Here is an 18,751-nt window from a genome sequence, read left to right as displayed (position 1 = left end):
CATGTTGTAACAACTCATAAAGGAAGGACACTTTGACCCACCTCAGTAAAAGTTGCCAATCTCCTTCGATCATCTGTTCTGCGGAGGAGGGCTCGGCAAATTCAGAGCGACTTTCCCGGAGACGACACTTGTCCACCAACCTCTTCTACAAAGTTCCACTGTAAAAGGCGAGCTGCTGTTAAATAAGCTATTGGCTTGTATTGAAAACACTTTCTAAATCGCCGTGACCAATCTTTCAAACAGTATACTGACATGAATACCTTCAGTCAACAATTGCAATTATAGACCCTGTGAAGCAATTTCAGATATTTGTTTCTATAATTGCTAAAAGCATCTACAAAGACTGAGAACTGTGTAGTACTCATTTGTGACGTTAATAACGCACTTTGGAGTCAGACATGAGTCGCCCCTCCACCACTATATGAGAACTTGAGCCCTTCGTTCACATCAGCAGTTATCCAGCGCACTTGCAACATACACTAGGCTAGCTAGCTAGCTATGTCTACACCCCAAAAATACATCTTCCCTTCGGATAGCTCACGGTCGTGGCCGCTTTAGAGCGCCTTGTTATCAGCCATGAATGCATGCACATCACACAGAGAAAGACTGAAGAGCAAGGATGGGGAATTTCTTTTTTCTTTAAGTCCGACATGACGTCAGCATGTGGACATGGGCTTCGGGCTGGTGTGGCCGCTTTAGAGTGCCTCATTGTCAGCCATGAGTGCGTGCATGTCATGCTGACAAAAGCGTCAAAGCGAGGTGGGGAAAGGGAGAAAAAGTCCGACTTGACAGCCTCGACAGGGGCTTTGAGCTGTCGAGTCCGCTTTAGAGCATCTTGTTATCGTGGCGGGGAAAAGCCCCATAGCGACCTAGCGGGATATAAGCGGATGTGTTTTTATAAGAAAGATGAAAGATGAGGTACTATCCTTTTTTTCCCCCAGGACTAGTAGTGGTATTTCATTGAAAGTTGAGCGGGTCGTGGTTTCAGCACATTCAGTGGACACGCCCAGTGTTCGAGAACAGCTTGATGTTCCACGATTTTAAAACCTAATTTTATCATTCAAATTTGGCAAGGTTGTTAACAACACATCTGTGATTTGTGGAATTTAGAAGACATTTATTTTCTCTTCACAAGGATGTTTTTTGGTGACACTAAAGTTATTCGATTTCCTCACTGAGAACATCCTGGTGAACGAAATGGTTGCCACAACAGTCTTGGAATGATTTTAAAGCACATATAATGGTTAGATTGCTGTAAAGTCGTGATGACGTGGGTTTCCCTTTTGCAAAATGCACATAATGAGGTGACAAACCTCAAGTATTCATTGTCAGATGCACAAGAAACATGAGGACGCAAAGGAGCGTATCCAGTGTCAACCATCCACTGTGTTGTGACTGACAGCAAATACGCAAAGCATATATGAAAGTGGAGTTACAGCAACCTGTGGAAGATAGACTTGATTTTTGAATCATTTGTTTACACAAGACAATGTGACTGGAGGTGTGATGCCTGTGACATCACAGAGAGATAAACTTTCAGACAAAATCTGCCTCGACTTGATTGTGTCATTGAAACGTCACATCTTTAGCTACGGATAAGGATCAATATGCAAACGCCAATGGCACTAATTCGATCTCTACGGGGCCCTTCTCCATTCTCTGTACTGCTTATCCTCACTGTGGGCCGCGGGTGTGCTACACCCTATTCCAGCTGACTTCTGGGGAGAGGCAGGGTACACCCTAGAATGGATGAAAACATGTTCTGTCCTCCCAAGCAGGTTGGAAATTCTTCAAATAATTTACGTATGAGTCCCTGCAGTAAATTGATTGGGTATTGTGTGTTGTTATAAATATTCAGAGGGATTAGTGTGTGAATTACAATTAGTTGACTTACAATTCCATTGTGACATGTTGCCAATTTTACACATCTATGTTGGGACGCTATTACATTTTTACTTTAGTCATTGTTGTAGGTTTGTCACTCTGCGTTACTTGCATAACTGTTGTTGATTACTACTGGCCACTTCGGTGCTTAAGGACTCTGCACTACTTGCACAACTGTCATTGTATCACAATTATTGCACTAGTAGTCACTTTAAATTGCTTGACGACAGCATCATTTGCTCAATTGTCACTGTATCAGCATTAACATTACTGGTACCCTTTTATTGCTCAATTTCTCTCCGTACTTGTTTTTTTTTTGTGTCCTCAATGTATGTTTTGCAATCGTGGCTGTTTGTTGTCGTACTAGAGTGGCTCCAACTACCTGAGACACATTCCTTGTGTCATTTAACGTACTTGTCCAATAGAGATGATTCTGAAAATGTACTTACTAGCGCATGTTTGTCCTCAGACTTGAACTCAATTGGTGCAGCTAATTGCTGGTAAGTCAGTTGATTTAAAGCAAATAAACAGGCTGTTGAAAAGAGACAATCAGTCAGAGGCTGGCAGGCAAACAGACAGACAGGTCAGTCACATGGACCAACACACAAAGAGACAGTGATAAACATGAAGAGAGTCAAGGCAGTCATTTAGAGCCACATGTGGGAGCAGTAGCAGAGAAGCCAAACTGAGGTTAGAGGTCACGCAAGATTTGGGTTTCCTGCTTCGTCAACCCCAGAAGATCTCAACCAGGTCTTCTATTTAAACACACAGTCATTTAAGGTTGGTTCTCATCTGTTCTCCATCCGCAACGGTCTACACACCTGCTTTCCCTGCGTTCATTTCAACAACATGCAGCCATGCAGCAGCACTCGCAAAGATTTGACAGACCTAATGTAAACAAGACATTTTGCCATCTTTCCACAAACATTAAACAGCTTCAAGGTGCCTCAACTGACATGCTTCGATCAAAGTACCACAATGATTATTGAAGTCAGTGGTTCCCAAACTCTCTCTGCTGGGCCCCCCTTTGGTTCATCAGGAATTTTTGCAGGTTGAAGTAGCCCTTCCAACCAGACTCAGCAGAACACGGTTGAACACAGACGCTAAACACTGTTAACGCTGTTAGTTAACACTATACTGTGCATCCAACACAACACTGCTTAGCTTTTGGTTTTGACACGGTGATTCGTTGGAGTACAGCTGTCGCTTGCAAGAATGAAATCTGTTCTTTGCACAGGTAGCTGCCAATTCTTAGGTGAAAAAACTTGATGTGAGGGTCCTACTTTTCAAGGAGGCACTTTTATTCCCACTATTTAGTTGCCAGGTGAACTCTTCTGTGACTTTTTGTCAAAATACCCAAAAGTATCAAACAAAGTAAATTTTCTATAATGTCACTTTTAAATTGACCTGACTTCGATGCAACAAGAGGGCCTGATGGGCTTGCTACTTCTACTAAGAAAAAAATAATAATATAATAATTTGTGTTGTTGTGTAATTTCTGACTTATACATGGCCAGGTACTCCAGAGACCGAAATATGTACAATAAAGGCAATTAAAGTCACTTTTACATACTCTATCCTTTAAGTTAAAGGGTAGGAAATAGAAAATATACACACTAGTTATAGCTTCATCCTGTCATCTTTATGTTGTAGCACAGCTTGACATAAAATAAATAAATAAATAAATAAACTTCCCTCCATGTGTCATTCCTCTGCATATGTACATCTGCGTATTTATTTCATAGCGTTGTTTTCATGACCCTGGTCTTGATGCACATGTGTTTTGTGTGTCCAGCTCCCACTGCCACGCTCTTTATAAACACATCACTTGGGCTGACAGTGCACAACAGGAGGTAGGGTGAACCTCGAGATGGCCAGGGACAGCAGTCTCATAAAACAAAAAAACAAAAATCACTTAATTTATTCCCTTCCAAATTGGAAAATGCACGCTCACACCTGACTAAATCATCACACGTCAAATGGGAGACGGCCCCCCACTGCACACGGACGAAACCCGATCCTACTTGTGCTGTGCGCACCCAAGCCAACACTGGCAGTGAAAACACAACGTCACACACCGTGTGCATGCTTCTTAATGGTTTCGGCAGATGTGCTGTCCCCTCTAAATCCTTGTACCCATGTCTCCCTCCCACACACACCACAAGCCCCCCAGTTTCATTTTTCAACCAGCCATCCCCATTTAGTGTGGCTTACATGGCCCTTACGTACGCTTTTGCTTCTTCCTACAACCTTATCCTCCTCTTTCGAGCTTGCTCACGTATAGCTTTCATTGTGTGTGTGTTTTGGGGCAGGAATGCCACCACAGATGAGTAAAAGAGAGTGCCAAGACGAAAAATATGAAGATAACGCTCTAGAGTCTAACCAATTATTCAGCGACCATAGTGTATGGCCGATGAATCGACATCAGTCAATATGTAAATGATGTATTAACTTTTTTTCTGCGCGGAGATACTGTCGCGCTGCTCTTGTGTGTCTGCGCTGTACTCTCTGCCCAGTGTCAAAGCAGTAAGTCACTAATCATCGCCTCCATGGCAGCAAATAAGCTACAGCTCTGACAAGTATCGTTACCACGAAGGGAGGACGAAGAGTAATTATCAGGAGAAAGTCTGGGGCGCCATGCTAATTGTTAAACTATCGTGATGAAGTCATAAAATAAAATAAGTGATTGGGTGATAAAGTACACTTGTCACATAGGTGTGGCTCGAACCGCGTTATAGCGTAGAGTAACCAACTTTCAAGAGCAACACAGTAGGCAAATCAACGTGTCTGAGGAGAAAATACTGTAAATATAGGATAACGCTAGACAGCCACACAGGGGCCAGAAAAGGGAAATTAATTAGTACATCACCGCTAGTCCACTACGTCACTTGAGGAAATGGTCCTATAAGTTTAGAAGTACATTAATATACTGTAATAGATAGTTATAATAAAACCTTTATTAGTCCCACAACAGGAACATTGTCATTGTTTCAACAGCAATAGTGGATACAGGAAATACTAAAACAGCATGCAAGAGAAGACATTTGGCTGCAAATGTTTTCATTATTGATCATGGAAGAAATTTGTGCTCCTTGGAAAAAAAAACTGTCAAAAAAAATACACATAGATACCCTTCCTAAAATAAATAAATATTCAACAAATCAATAGATATTCAACAAATTGACAAAATAAAATAGCCCATAAATGTCAATTGTCGAAGAGTATCACTGCACCCCTTCCAGCTCTCTTTTCTCATGGAGTCGTATAAGTGAGGAAAGGCAACCTCGCCGGCTTGGACGCAGATAGCTCAGGTCAAACTTTTCCAGCATGTCAATGAATCCTTGCTTTTGCGACATCTAAATGGGCGCCTTTTTTTTACGATTGACTCAGTGATTGCACCAGGTTCCTTTCCTGATATTCAAAAAACAATATCAAAATGATTCTGCTCATGTCCATTTCTTACCGGAAATTAAAAGGATGCTAGTCACTTTTTTGCAAAATAGTTGCTAGAGGGGTCAGGAAAAAGTTGCTAAATTGGCAAAAACATTGACTGGGCTTTTGTAAACCAAGCCCTCTTTGTTCACAGCCATGTTGTTTGTATTGTTTTGAAGTGCGGTAGCCACACACACACACATTTATAAAAAAAAAAAAAAGATTGAAAAACAATAGTACAAACAATATTGTAATTGATAGTAGAGGACTTTCAGTTAGTAATAAGTCATGTTACAGATTTTGTCACTGCGAGAAAAAGACAAAAACAGACCCCAATCCAATTCACCCAAACAGGTGTTTTCATTTACTTTGATTAGACCTCCCCTCTATCCGTCTTGTTCCCAGCACCCACCCATCCCCAGTCCTGGGCTCCCACGGACAGCGGGGCTGTGGTGCAAGACCTGCATCTAATTTGAATGCGTTTCGGGAGTAAAAATAATAAGCTGCAAATTGCCTTTATTTAGAGTTCACGCCAAATGTCAGGCGTAATTGGTTGTCGTGCCATGATTTCCACATCCAGGTGACAGTTGATTTGTTTCAACTTTGCCTTCTGTTCTTTCAGGAAATGCACAAATCACATCTGAACCAAAGAGGTGTCATTAAAAGAATTAGCATGCTTTTGAAATACGTTTTGTGTGACTAACATGATGGCGAGAGAACATTTCACACATTTCCCAGGTGAATGGGACTTAATGACTGATTGACAGCTGTCAGGTTTCCGCTACAGTAGCAAAATTAGTTTAGATAATAATTGGCAATGAGTGCAATTTTTTGTTAGTTCAACATTCCCCTCACTCTCTTTTTACTAGGCATTACACGATCAGGATTTTTGAGGCCGATCACCGATCAGCGAGTTTAAAAAACCGATAACCGATCCGATCATAAATAATGTATCTTTGTTCCTCTATTTATGCCAGTGAGGCGTAATGACAGACAGAACAAATGAATGGTCTTCTATTAGATGGCAGGAAGTAAATACAGTAATTAATGTTCCATGTTTTGTGACATTTTTGTTTGTTGGTGTGCCATGAGATTTTTCAATTGTTCGTGCTGCCGCTAGCTTGCTAGGCTACATAACATTTTATTGCCTGCTTGTGAGCCGTATCGTATTAAAAGTATGTGAAGATACCTCTAGCAAGCCTTAATCGAACGTCCTCTCCTGTCCTGAGCACCGGTGACCACCACCACACATTTTCCCCCCCATTTTGTTTTTATAATACAGTCGGCGCGATCCGCTCTTGTTGTCGTTGGTAACGAGTGCATCCGTTCGCGTTTGAGTTGACAAGATAAAGCCCAATGATTGTAAAAAAACGGGATGCGATGGTATCGGAATACAAGATTTTATTTCAGTAGTCTGACAGTGCAATCGTGAAAGAGCAAATTTGTCTTGTAGTCTGATCCGGGCATTACGTGTTGTCTCTCCCACACTGCCGACGTTTTTATATATTTTTTTGAAATAACTTCTTTGGCCGTCAGATATTTACAGTACTACGTCAAAAGACACGCGACAAGGCTAAAAATAAACTAGCTTTTGGATTCAAATATACTGTGCACACGGCGACGCGGAGTTAATGTCTTTTGCGGAGCTGATCAATGACGTTATTGATCGGATCGGCGAATTATGAAAAAGCCGATCAGCATAAAAGGCTAAATATCGGCCGATACCGATCAGCCCGATCAAATCGGTGTAAAGTCTACTTTTTAGCTTGTTTAAAGTTTAATATTAGACAAAAACAGTGGTGAAAAATCTGCTGTTCTAAACATGCTGGTGGGACTAAAATATTTGTGTACGTTCTTTTTTGGGGGCCTTAAGTGTTTCAAAGCAGATGCATTATGAGAGTCTGTTTTTCTACATAATGAGCTGTAAGTAATTAGTAATTAGTCTTCCAAAGACAAAAACATGCTTTTCCTTCTGGGTGATACAGTGGATATAAAAAGTGCACACACACCTGTTCAAATGCCAGTTTTTTTTTTGTGATAAAAGAAACAAAAAAGATAAATCAAGATAAATCATTTCAAAACTTTTTCCACCCATAATGTGACCTATAACCTGTACAACTCAATTGGGGGAAAAAAAGTGAAAGGGAAAGAAAAAGAGATAATGTGGGTGCACAAGTGTGCACACCCTCTGATAACTAGGGATGTGGCTGTGTTCAGAATGGACCAATCACATTCACACGTTAAACGGGAGTCAGCACACACCTGCCAGCATTTAAAGTGCCTCTGATTAAACCTTAATAAAGTTTAGCTGTTCTAATAGGCCTTTCCTGAAATTTTGTTTGTTTATTAATATAAGTGGATATACAGGTCAATTAGATGCCTTCTGCCATCTGATAAATGAGCATTTAATTGTCCGCCTGTCACTTTTTTTATATAGATTTCAGTCCAACGCTGACTGATATAACTGTGGGAAAGTTGCAGTCTACGTGCACCAATGACTACAACCGAGGCTATAAAGGTAGGGCCCAGACGCACATTACATAACAGAGGAAGCCATCAGTCAGTGTCGCGATGTGGAATGACATTCAACGCATTGCGCCCCCCCCCCCCAGAGTTGTAGCTTCCATTCAAAGAGGGCTACAGCACCATGAGCCTGATGTGTTTGTGCAAGGCTAAATCAGTTTGAGAGGGGTGATAAGTGTGTGTGTGTGTTGGGGGGGGGGGGGGGGGGGGTACTCCTCCCCCAATGATTCATGGTGGAAAATGATCAGCCGTGAACAAACAACAAGCAAGCCACCCGTCTGTCTGCACAAACAAGCAAACAAACAGAGACGACAGATAAACAAGGCCGTCTAGCAGAGTTTGGTAAGATCAATGACGCAGAGACAAATGAAAGCGCTCTGGGCAGACATTTTATCATAAGGTTATGCATCTTTAATAACTGCCTCAGTGCTTTTAAGGGTTGTTTATGTCAGTGCTTGCATGCACATTCATCCATCCATTGCGTGCACACATGTAGTTTGGGGTGTCTTTTTGTTTTTCTTGTGTGTGGTTGCTATTGTGAGCAAGTGTGCATACGTGTCTGTGTGTGTGGGATGTAACCCAAGCTGGAGCTGCACAACACAGCAGCCTGTTCAAAGGCCTGTTTGTATTATTACAGCTTGTCCAGCTGCTCAGGACAGACAAACAAGACTTAGTGCTCTGGACTGCAAAACAGACCTCCCACCCTATTGTCAAAGCCCCCGTGGCCCTGCCCAGCCCAGCATTTTGGCTCAAAAATGGACAAACAGACGCCTACGAAAAATTTATATACATATATTGCCACACATGGAGGCGGCTTTGGTAGAAAACATCTGAACACTTAAGATAATAACTCATCCTCTCAGAACATAATTTTACAGTTGATTGATAGGCATTCCTTTATGTAAAGCTTTGTTTCATAATTTTCTTCATCGGGTTTATTAAAATGGGTACACCAGTGTTTGTATAGGAGTGCTCTCTCTGCCCTTTTCGCTCCCTAACAGTTTGAAATGTGCTTATACATTTTTTCAGCGCACTGTAATGAGTAACACTACCTCCTGTCAAAATAGTGAGTCTCCATTCCACATTTGCTTTTTGAATCCCACATACTTCCCTGAGCAATGATCCCGAAAACAAAATATTGCTTTATATACACAGTGATCTACTTGGAGAGCTGATGGAAATTAATGCCTGTATTTTTAGCGCAGACGGTGTTGTCGAAAATATTTCCTTCAGAGTGCACTCGGTTGGCCTCTGAGTGGCTCCCTCCTCTGGAGATCTGCCAAATGGATCTGATCGAGTTGATTAAGATCAGGGTAAGCCAACTCTCTTGCTCCCTCACACCTCCGTCTCTATGCCCCCCTTTTTATCCTTTTCACCTCAATTTGTGCCACTCTTGCTCACTTTCCACCCACTCGTGCTCCACACTCCTCCATTCGGCATCTATCCTCCTCCTCGTCTCCTCCATCCCCTCCTTCGCCCTCTCTGACTCAGAGTCCCTGTGTGCCTGTATGTAACATCAGTAAAGCTGTCAGGCAGCCAGGCCAAGGTAAACAGCCCAGCGCTAGGTTCAGGGGTGATGGGGGCCTGAGATGTTTTTGCTCGGGAACCAAGGGACCCCCGGGGGCTTCTGGCTGGGGCCAGGGAGGAGGAGGGAAGATGATCCCCTCAGCTGCCCCCCCCCCCCCCCCACACACACACATGAAGACACACCTACGATCTTCCCCATTTTTTGTCTCTTTCCTCCTCATCACTCTCTGTGAGTCTTCCTCATCATGCATCTGTGTACACAAAGCTCTTGGGCAGCAGCCTCGTCACACATTTACATCCATCCATCACCGTCAGCACACCTTCATACACGCGCACACACACTTTCTGGTCTAAGTTATGTATAATGGAACTTTTAATATCGGAATTCGGTCCAGATTTTCTGGGGAAAAAAATACAGCGCGAACTTGACTTAAAAGTGCGCCAACATACAAGTTTTCTGAGCTACGAGCCGTCGCTGAGTCGTTTTTTTTTTTTTTTTTTAATTCGTGTTGCCAGTTTAAATTTGAGCAAGCTTTCGATACATCACCGCTTGATGGCGGCAGAAAACACCACACGAGCATTCCGCATCTCAATCACAATTTGGGATACAATTAAATGGAGTCACAAGCTCAGTCACGGAACAAATTAAACTATTAATCAAGATGTCGCTGGACCTAGTCGAATCACCATCTCGCGAGACCTCAGCATATCTGGCTAAACTAAAAGGGGGGGAAAAAACCATTGTGGTTTTTCTTTGGCTTGTTTTTGTGATGCCACCATAGAATGCTACCAGTGATGGAAAAGTAGAAAAGTGTGATGATGGAGCTGTTGCGTAGCAACAAATGCATCACAGTAAAATAAGTCATTCATTTCACTGCCATTGACGCCTGCTGAGTTCAAATATGCCTGTTAACATAGAGGACTGGCAGTGAATGCAATAAAAGAAGAACAGAATGCATACTGCACAAAGTCAGCAATGTTTAGTCTTTATGTGAAGATGGTCACCTCCCAGGCATAACCAGTAATCTTCCCACCTACTTGTTCTTCATCGCATCATGCAAATGTGCTGCCCTTTGTGAGTACATACTTTATAGTATTTAAAACTTAGTATATAGCAGCGAACTAATTTTTCCACTTTAATAACAGTTAAAAAACGTTTAGACAAAAGACGCAGGATGTAAACTACTGCTTAGCCAGCCTAAACATTTGCGCCAGACAACCTGTGAGTAGTTGTACTTTGTTTTACTTTTATTACACAATGCTTAACTTATTTTTACACTTCAATGACCATTAAGAATGTTACTGTGAGCCGACTGCAGACTTAAACAGACACTTGCATTTGATTTTCTATACAGGTAAATTTGATTCTAAAACCAAACAGATGTGTCCCAACCATTTTCAACCATGGAGGTTTCACTGTAGTTTATAAATTATGATGTGGGGGGGGGGGGATGCTCAGGATAAAGCAGCAAGGAGAGGCGATGAAAAAGAGTTTGCGGGGTTAGTGGCAATTGAGAGCAGAAGAGAACAGGATCGAGGGAAGTGATATCCCTAACCTGTACATGACCCTTCTCACTCCCACTAAGATGCTCCCTCTGACGATGGCAGATGGCCTGAGATGACGAGCGAGACTGTCTCGGAACAAACCAGAGGTAGCAAATCAGACCAAGCAGTAAAAGGAGACCAAGTGGGACAAAACAGACAGAGAGGAAAGGAAAGAAATAGAACTATTTGGAAGCAAAACTACAGTGAAAAAAAAAAAGCGTGAAGAGTGATTTAATGAGGGAAAACAAGAGAGAGAAACTTTAGAAAGAGGCTGGACGGGCCAAGAAAAGCATGTAGAATTGAATTAGGGCACAGGGAACACAACCAAGCAAGCAAGCAGAAGTAGAGAGGGGCAGGGGTGCATGGAGAAAGAGGAGGACCATTACCTTTCTTACATTAGACGTTACATCCCTTGGCGATTGTTGAGGGGTAAAAAAGGAGGAAACATCACAGGCTTAGGATAATTGGAGAGGACTGTGAAAGGGAGAGCTGCTTGACGAGGACCCATCTATATTTGCAAATACTATTGCTTTTAGACAATATGGAGGAGCAGGTGGGGCCTCTTTGAAACCTTTTGGTGGATACAGAGTTTCGGTTTGGCTCGTGCCAAAAAGTAGGTGGTTCCAGTCGAATATCCTGACAAGTATAACACATAAAGACTCAAGATCAACTCGAAATACATGGTATGAGATAATCCTTTTTAGAGCAGAGTATTCTACCAATTATGCATTAACCAGATGAAAACATATTTTGCAGTAAAATACATGTGAGGTGTAGGTATTGTTTTTGGCCACTTGGGTCACCATCTTCACATTCCATATTGTAGTATCTGTGACTTTGAGTGTGTGTGTGTGTGTGTGTGTGTGGCTTGGCCTGGTGAGTGACGTGTGCGTCAGTAAATGAGCATGCAGTTGGCTGTTTTGGCTCAGGTTAGCAGCTGGCTGTTAACTGGCTAAGCCTTAGCCAGCCTGCGTGTTGGGTGACTCGGTGTCAGTTGTGAGCTACAGAAGCTAGTGTATGAATGTACTTATGTGTTCATTTTGTTCAATAGAGTGATTAAAAGTGCACGGGCAGCTGTGTCTATCCTTGACCACTTGCGAGGGGATTACAATGCATTCAAACTAACGGTGGTAGGCTATATTACATGAGCTAAAAATGTTTACCTTGTGTCATGATCGTAACCGTGCTGTTTTTTTACGACTATCTTTTTTTAAGTGTGAAATAATCCCAAACTTTGGACATTCTCTGTGTTTTACAGACTGTTTTAGACTTATTTCTACTGTATGCGGAGTGGAACGTATCAAATGATCCTCGTGAAGCTTCGAGAGACATATTTTGCGTCAACCTTTTTAAGTAATACAATTATTTGAGTTATTCAATGAATTGTTTTGGCCCTATTCAAAACATTGTCTGTGTAACAAAAGGATTGATTATGTTTTAAGAAGACAATGAAAATATTGTGACGTGTAGAAGTATTCATAGAGTGACAGCTTTTTTCTATGATATGACAGTTTAAGCCTGGAAAATAATGTGCTTGACGTAAGTTATGGAAAACAATTTTTGAAACTAGAATTGGTAAGTCAAAAGGTGTCACAAAACAGATTGTGTTCAACGTTGGAGGTTCTAAATAGCACTGCTTAGTGTACAAAGCCTAATGACACCAGTATGAGACTGTATTTATCAAACACCGTTTCGCCTGACTAATATAGTCTGGAACTCTATGCTACGAAGAGTACGTATTTATTGGGATAGATTTTTGGTCCAAGACCAGAGTTGTTGTATCACTTCATTAATGACATTTAGAGTTCTCTAAAGGGTACAGAAAAATGTAAGCAGTGTTATTCTACCTTACCAGGTCTACATTCAGTTCCTGTTCTTTTCCTTGTTTTCCCTGTTGCTATCATTCTTCCTGTTCTGTCGCTGCTCCACATCAATCACAAACTGCCACAATGGTCTACGACGGCGCTCTGACAGGCCTGACACGAGCCTCGCAACCCAGAGAGCCTGTCTCAAGCAGCCGGCTCACAATACGCAAGAAGACAAACACACTTGGACCCTGACCAATCCTTGTTAGCGCCCACCTATACAGACTTTTCCCTCTGACGTACTAGAATTACAATGAACCAACATTTATCACGGAGGATACGTTCCAGACCCACCCACAATAGATGAAAGTCCATAAAAACATTTTGGGGGGCAAATGTATGCCTCCCACAGACTTTAGACACATTCAAACGTATTCAAACACAATGTGATTAAAATACACCTGTTAAACACTATGTAAACATATTTGGACACACTAAATTGCACACATAAAATGTATACAAAATATTCCACATATTTCAGTCTCTGTGAATAGATGTGCCTTTATGAGGCGGGGTCTGTGGGGTAGCGTGTGACATTAGTGAGTCTACGTGTGAGCTGTGGTTGACAGCAGCTCCTGTGTGAGTGTGCTCTGAGTTTTACTGTTCTCCCATAAACAACTGAAAACTGCAAAGACTATGGCTCTCCTTTCCAGCATGAAAGTAAGTATAATATTAAAAAACTCTGAAATGATCGCTTAAAAAATATGCGCAATAACGTGCCCAAACAAATATACACATTAGCTGGTTAACACTATATATACACTTCTGCCAGCCTCCAGGCCAGTGCTCCACTCTTTCCTGAGTGAATCAAAATAGATTATTTTCTTTGTTAAGACAGAATTTTAGATACATATTTTGTATGATGAAGTCGAACAGTCGTGTCTAACTAATAAGAGTAGTCTATGCCGCAGAGTTCCTCATTGTTTCTGTGCAAAATTGTCATCATCCTCCATGTCATGTATTCGTCATAAGTTAATTCGAGGGCATCTGGTGAGCAATGGTTTTGCTTGATGGCTTGTTCACCTCAATGAAGAATAAAGGCTAGTCCTGCACTTTTTTTGCATTTTCTATCTACAGTGAGTAACAACCCATCAGCAGAACGTTTTCTTGCGAAAAAAAAATCCTTACGTATAGTGGGGGGGGGGGGGAAATCCTCTCTGGAATCTTTGGTTGATTTGCTGTACAATAAATTACACAGCAAACTTTGGGCATTTTTCAAATTGCTGTTTTGCTCAAATTCCAAAATGACTGCTCATAGGCAAAGCTTTTTTGATGTATGTCGACTTTTTCCATGGAAAGAAAGGGTCACAAATCTAACACTCAAGCATAACCATTATATCCAATGCATTAAATAACTTTACCGATGCGTCAGTGATATAAATTGTTGTATTTCAAGGCTGGCAAAAAAAACCACTATAATAATAATTTTCAGACATAAAAAAAACTGTTTACTACTATCATTAGTATTCTTACAACAGATTCTATATGAGCATAAATAAATTATATACAGTCCTCCCGGAAAAGTATTCACAGCGCTTGACTTTTCCCACATTTTCTTGTGTTAAGCAGTTCGTTTTATTCCAAAATGTATTAATCAAAATTATTTTGTACATGTGATTTCAATTTTTATTTATAAATTTGCAAAAAAAATAATAATAATGTTTGGGGTTTTTATTAAATCTTTTTTTCACGTTATCATTGTTGGGTGTTCTGTGTAGACTTTTGGAGGGGCGGGAAAATCTATTGAATCCATTTTTAAATAAGGCCGTTACATAACAAAATGTGGAAAAATACTTTCCGGATGCACTGGAGATATTCAACAACATCTGTGCTGACTACCTGGCTGAATTTTGTGTTCAGGTCATCCTTTAATCTTATGCTGCTATAATAGCAATTTTCTCAGTACGTATCAACCACAAACATGTGGCTAATCATACTCACTATTATTAGTTAAGATAAATAGATTATTGTCTGGCGTCACCATCAATATAAAAAGGTGTTGTGCAGCCTACCTGTTGCCTCAACATTGTTAAATACAAACATGACGCGTGCTCATAATCAGCAACATTTACGTAAAGCAAGCTAACTCACCGGGATGATAAGGATGGGGGGCAACGCTTTCCAAGCCTTCTGTGTCTCCTTCTCTGTCTTCCCTTTTGTTTTCGTAGTTTCGTTTTAATGCCAATTTATCAACTTTTAAATTTCGGCTTTTATATTTTGGATTTTCTACAGTTAGTCATAGTGCAGTGCGGCACAAATCAAGACACGTGCGTCGCCACCTGCCAATCACAGTCGCGGGAGGAAGGACTTCCGGAAAGGTAAAAAACAAATATATATCCATCCATTTTCTGAGCCGCTTCTCCTCACTAGGGGTCGGGGGCGTGCTGGAGCCTATCCCAGCTGTCATCGGGCAGGAGGCGGGGTACACCCTGAACTGGTTGCCAGCCAATCACAGGGCACATACAAACATTCGCACTCACATTCACGGGCAATTTAGAGTCTCCAATTAATGCATGTTTTTGGGTTGAAACCAGAGTGCCCGGAGGAGGCGGGGATTGAACCCGGGTCCTCAGAACTGTGAGGCTGACGCTCTAACCAGTCGTCCACCATGCCGCTATACACATATATATATATATATATATAATATATGAATGTTTTTATATTCGACTTTGCAGCTATAAAATAATATAATAATAATTTGGATGGGAGGTTAATGTAAATGTCTACTATTTTCCGCACTGAGAGTTCGTTTTTTCCCATAATGCTTTGAGGCTGAATGAAGTTGTATAAAGGACAGGTTTAGCTTCACCCCACCCTTTTTTTTACTGGTATATACAGTGTGTATACATACAGTATGTATATACTGTATGAGTGTGTTTTATGTGGATTATGTTTCAATTTATTTTCAACCCTTGCCTTTTATCTTTGAGCGCTGGTAACGCGAGCCTTCCCGAGTGCTTGCCATTGTCAGTCTGCTAGCTTGCCCTTGCTATTTGGTTAGTTGCGTAACTAACCTGTTTGAATTTCTTGGTAGCTTTTATAGAACACAAGCTGTGAACTATTACGATGATACTACTTATATAGAGAGAGATATTTAGTTTGAGCGACACGTTGGGCGACTGGTTAGAGCGTCAGCCTCACAGTTCTGAGGACCGGTGTTCATTCCCCAGCCCCGCATGTGTGGAGTTTGCATGTTCTCCCCGTGCCTGCGGGGGTTTTCTCCGGGCACTCTATGATGTGACCTCGAGGTGAAAGAGAAATTCTGGAAGGAGCTAGACGAAGTAGTTCTGAGCATCCCAGACAGAGAAAGAGTCGTGATTGGTGCAGATTGTAATGGACATGTTGGTGAAGGAAATAGGGGTGATGAAGAAGTGCTGGGTATGTACGGCATCCAGGAAAGGAACTTGGAGGTACAGATGGTGGCAGACAAAAAGGATGCAAATGGCTGTAGTGAACACTTTTTTCCAGAAGAGGCAGGAACATAGGGTGACCTACAAGAGCGGAGGTAGAAGCACGCAGGTGGATTACATCTTGTGCAGACGATGTAATCTGAAGGAGGTTACCGACTGTAAGGTAGTGGTAGGGGAGAGTGTGGCTAGACAGCATAGGATGGTGGTGTGTAAGATGACTCTGGTGGTGGGGAGGAAAATTAGGAAGACAAAGGCAGAGAAGAGAACCACGTGGTGGAAGCTGAGACAGGACGAGTGTTGTGCAGCTTTTCGGGAAGAGGTGATACAGGCTCTCGGTGGACGGGAAGAGCTTCCAGAAGACTGGACCACTGCAGCCAAGGTGATCAGAGAGGCAGGCAGGAGAGTACTTGGTGTATCTTCTGGCAGGAAAGGAGAGAAGGAGACTTGGTGGTGGAACCTCACAGTACAGGAAATCATACAAGGAAAAAGGTTAGCTAAGAAGAAGTGGGCCACTGAGAGGACCGAGGAGAGGCGAAAGGAATACATTGAGATGCGACACAGGGCAAAGGTAGAGGTGGCAAAGGCCAAACAAGAGGCATATGATCACATGTATGGCAGGTTGGACACTAAAGAAGGAGAAAAGGATCTATACAGGCTGGCCAGACAGAGGGATAGAGATGGGAAGGATGTGCAGCAGGTTAGGGTGATTAAGGATAGAGATGGAAATATGTTGACTGGTGCCAGCAGTGTGTTTGCTAGATGGAAAGAATACTTCAAGGAGTTGATGAATGAGGAAATGAGAGACAAGGGAGAGTAGAAGAGGCAAGTGTGGTGGACCAGGAAGTGGCAATAATTAGTAAGGGGGAAGTTAGAAAGGCATTAAAGAGGATGAAAAATGGAGAGGCAGTTGGTCCTGATGACATTGCTGTGGAGGTATTGAAGCATCTAGGAGAGGTGGCTGTGGAGTTTTTGACCAGCTTGTTCAATAGAATTCTAGCGCGTGAAAAGATGCCTGAGTAATAGAGGAAATGGGTGCTGGTGCCCATTTTTAAGAAAAAGGGTGATGTGCAGAGCTGTGGGAACTAGAGAGGAATAAAGTTGATGAGCCACACAATGAAGTTATGGGAAAGAGGAGTATTTGCGAGCAACAGTATGGTTTCAGGCCGAGAAAGAGTACCACAGATGCATTATTTGCCTTGAGGATGTTGATAGAAAAGTACATATCACTCAACTTCAACTTGACTTTCTTCACATTATAATAAACGACAAAAAAAACATGTTTTCCTTCAACGCCTAATCTGTTATTAATCAATAATAATTTTCAGACAAGTGAAATTGGCTAATTTTCCGCAGCACCCCTGATGATCTCGCACAGAACACAGTGTGCCATGGTTGCGATTCACTGGTTCAAATGACTCACGGATGGCAGATTTATGAATGAGAATTGAGATATAGTACAGCTATTTGGTTACTTGGGTCAGCATGGGACTCCAAAGCCTTCCTCACTCGGGGGCCTCCATAGTTAGATCTTTGAGTTGTCAATCGACCTTAATGTTTAAATTACCCATGCACACACATTACATTGATCCACAGTCTGACTTTTTGTTTTTTTCTTCTTATTCAATGTCAATTTCTCATCGATTCTTAATTAGAGCTTTTTGGAAAGTTAGGTTTGTTTATAAAAAGAGTCACTGTAAGAAATAAATGGACCTCTTGGGTGCATGCATGAAACTAATATTGCTTGTTAACCATCAGACTGCATGGTTGAGGAACCATACAACACCGTCAAACTGTAATTGAACACATTTTTTTCATGAAAATGTGCCACAAATACATCCCGCCACAGAACTCGAGCAAGTGCTTACATGTGTAGCCTCACTTTTAACTCTCTTTTGCTCACACACACTTGATCTACTTAGATCTCCCACATCTAACTGCCACTTAACCTCACTTTCTCTACTCACCCATCTGCTCGCGCCCCCCCCCCCCCCCCCCCCCCCCCCCCCCCCTCAGCTCTCAATCCATCATCCAGCTGTGCTCTGTGTAATGACTCTATAGTCATGAACAACATTAATCCACACCCTGTCCAAATTCATACACACTCACACGTGATCAGATCAGGTCTTTTTACCTTTGTTCAGAGTGCAATCTTGGCCTACTTCACCGCTACATCTGCCTCTCAAAGTGTTGTTTCTCTCCTCCGCTGTGCTTTTTTCACGTGACATTTCTCGTATTGAGTGGTCTTATCATTTTTGGCCTTTTATTTGCCTCAAGCTTTGAACTCGTGTCCTCTTCACGTAACACACGGACTCCATGTGAGAAAATAGTCTTGCAGAGACACAGTTATGAATAGGTCCTCGCAGAGAGACACATTTTGTCAACATGCTGCTGCAAAAAAAAAAAAAAAAAAAAGATGAGTAAGTCAAACACAAGCTGACAAGAGGAGGGTTTATCTGAAGCTCTATGACATACAGATTTTCTGCATCTGTGTTACAGGAGAAAGGAGGCAAGGGTGCGTATGTGTTGTAAAAAGATGAATGTGCATGCGTCGGACCGCCCTTGTCG

The 18,751-nt window shown here is 41.9% G+C and overlaps 1 long non-coding RNA gene across 1 annotated transcript in view; it reads right to left on the bottom strand.

The window, feature by feature from the left end:
* Positions 1-15,281, bottom strand: part of LOC133481363 (uncharacterized) — a 79,593-nt gene extending 64,312 nt beyond the window's left edge. Inside the window, exon 1 of the long non-coding RNA XR_009789538.1 lies at positions 14,868-15,281. This is a non-coding gene — a long non-coding RNA (uncharacterized LOC133481363). The remainder of the gene's footprint in view (positions 1-14,867) is intronic.
* Between the last annotated feature and the right edge of the window lie 3,470 nt (positions 15,282-18,751).

Source organism: Phyllopteryx taeniolatus, chromosome 7 (genome assembly GCF_024500385.1).
Source record: "Phyllopteryx taeniolatus isolate TA_2022b chromosome 7, UOR_Ptae_1.2, whole genome shotgun sequence".
NCBI classification, from domain to species: Eukaryota; Metazoa; Chordata; class Actinopteri; order Syngnathiformes; family Syngnathidae; genus Phyllopteryx; species Phyllopteryx taeniolatus.
The sequence above is the reverse complement of the archived record's forward strand: the minus strand, read 5'-3'. Positions and strand labels throughout refer to the sequence as shown.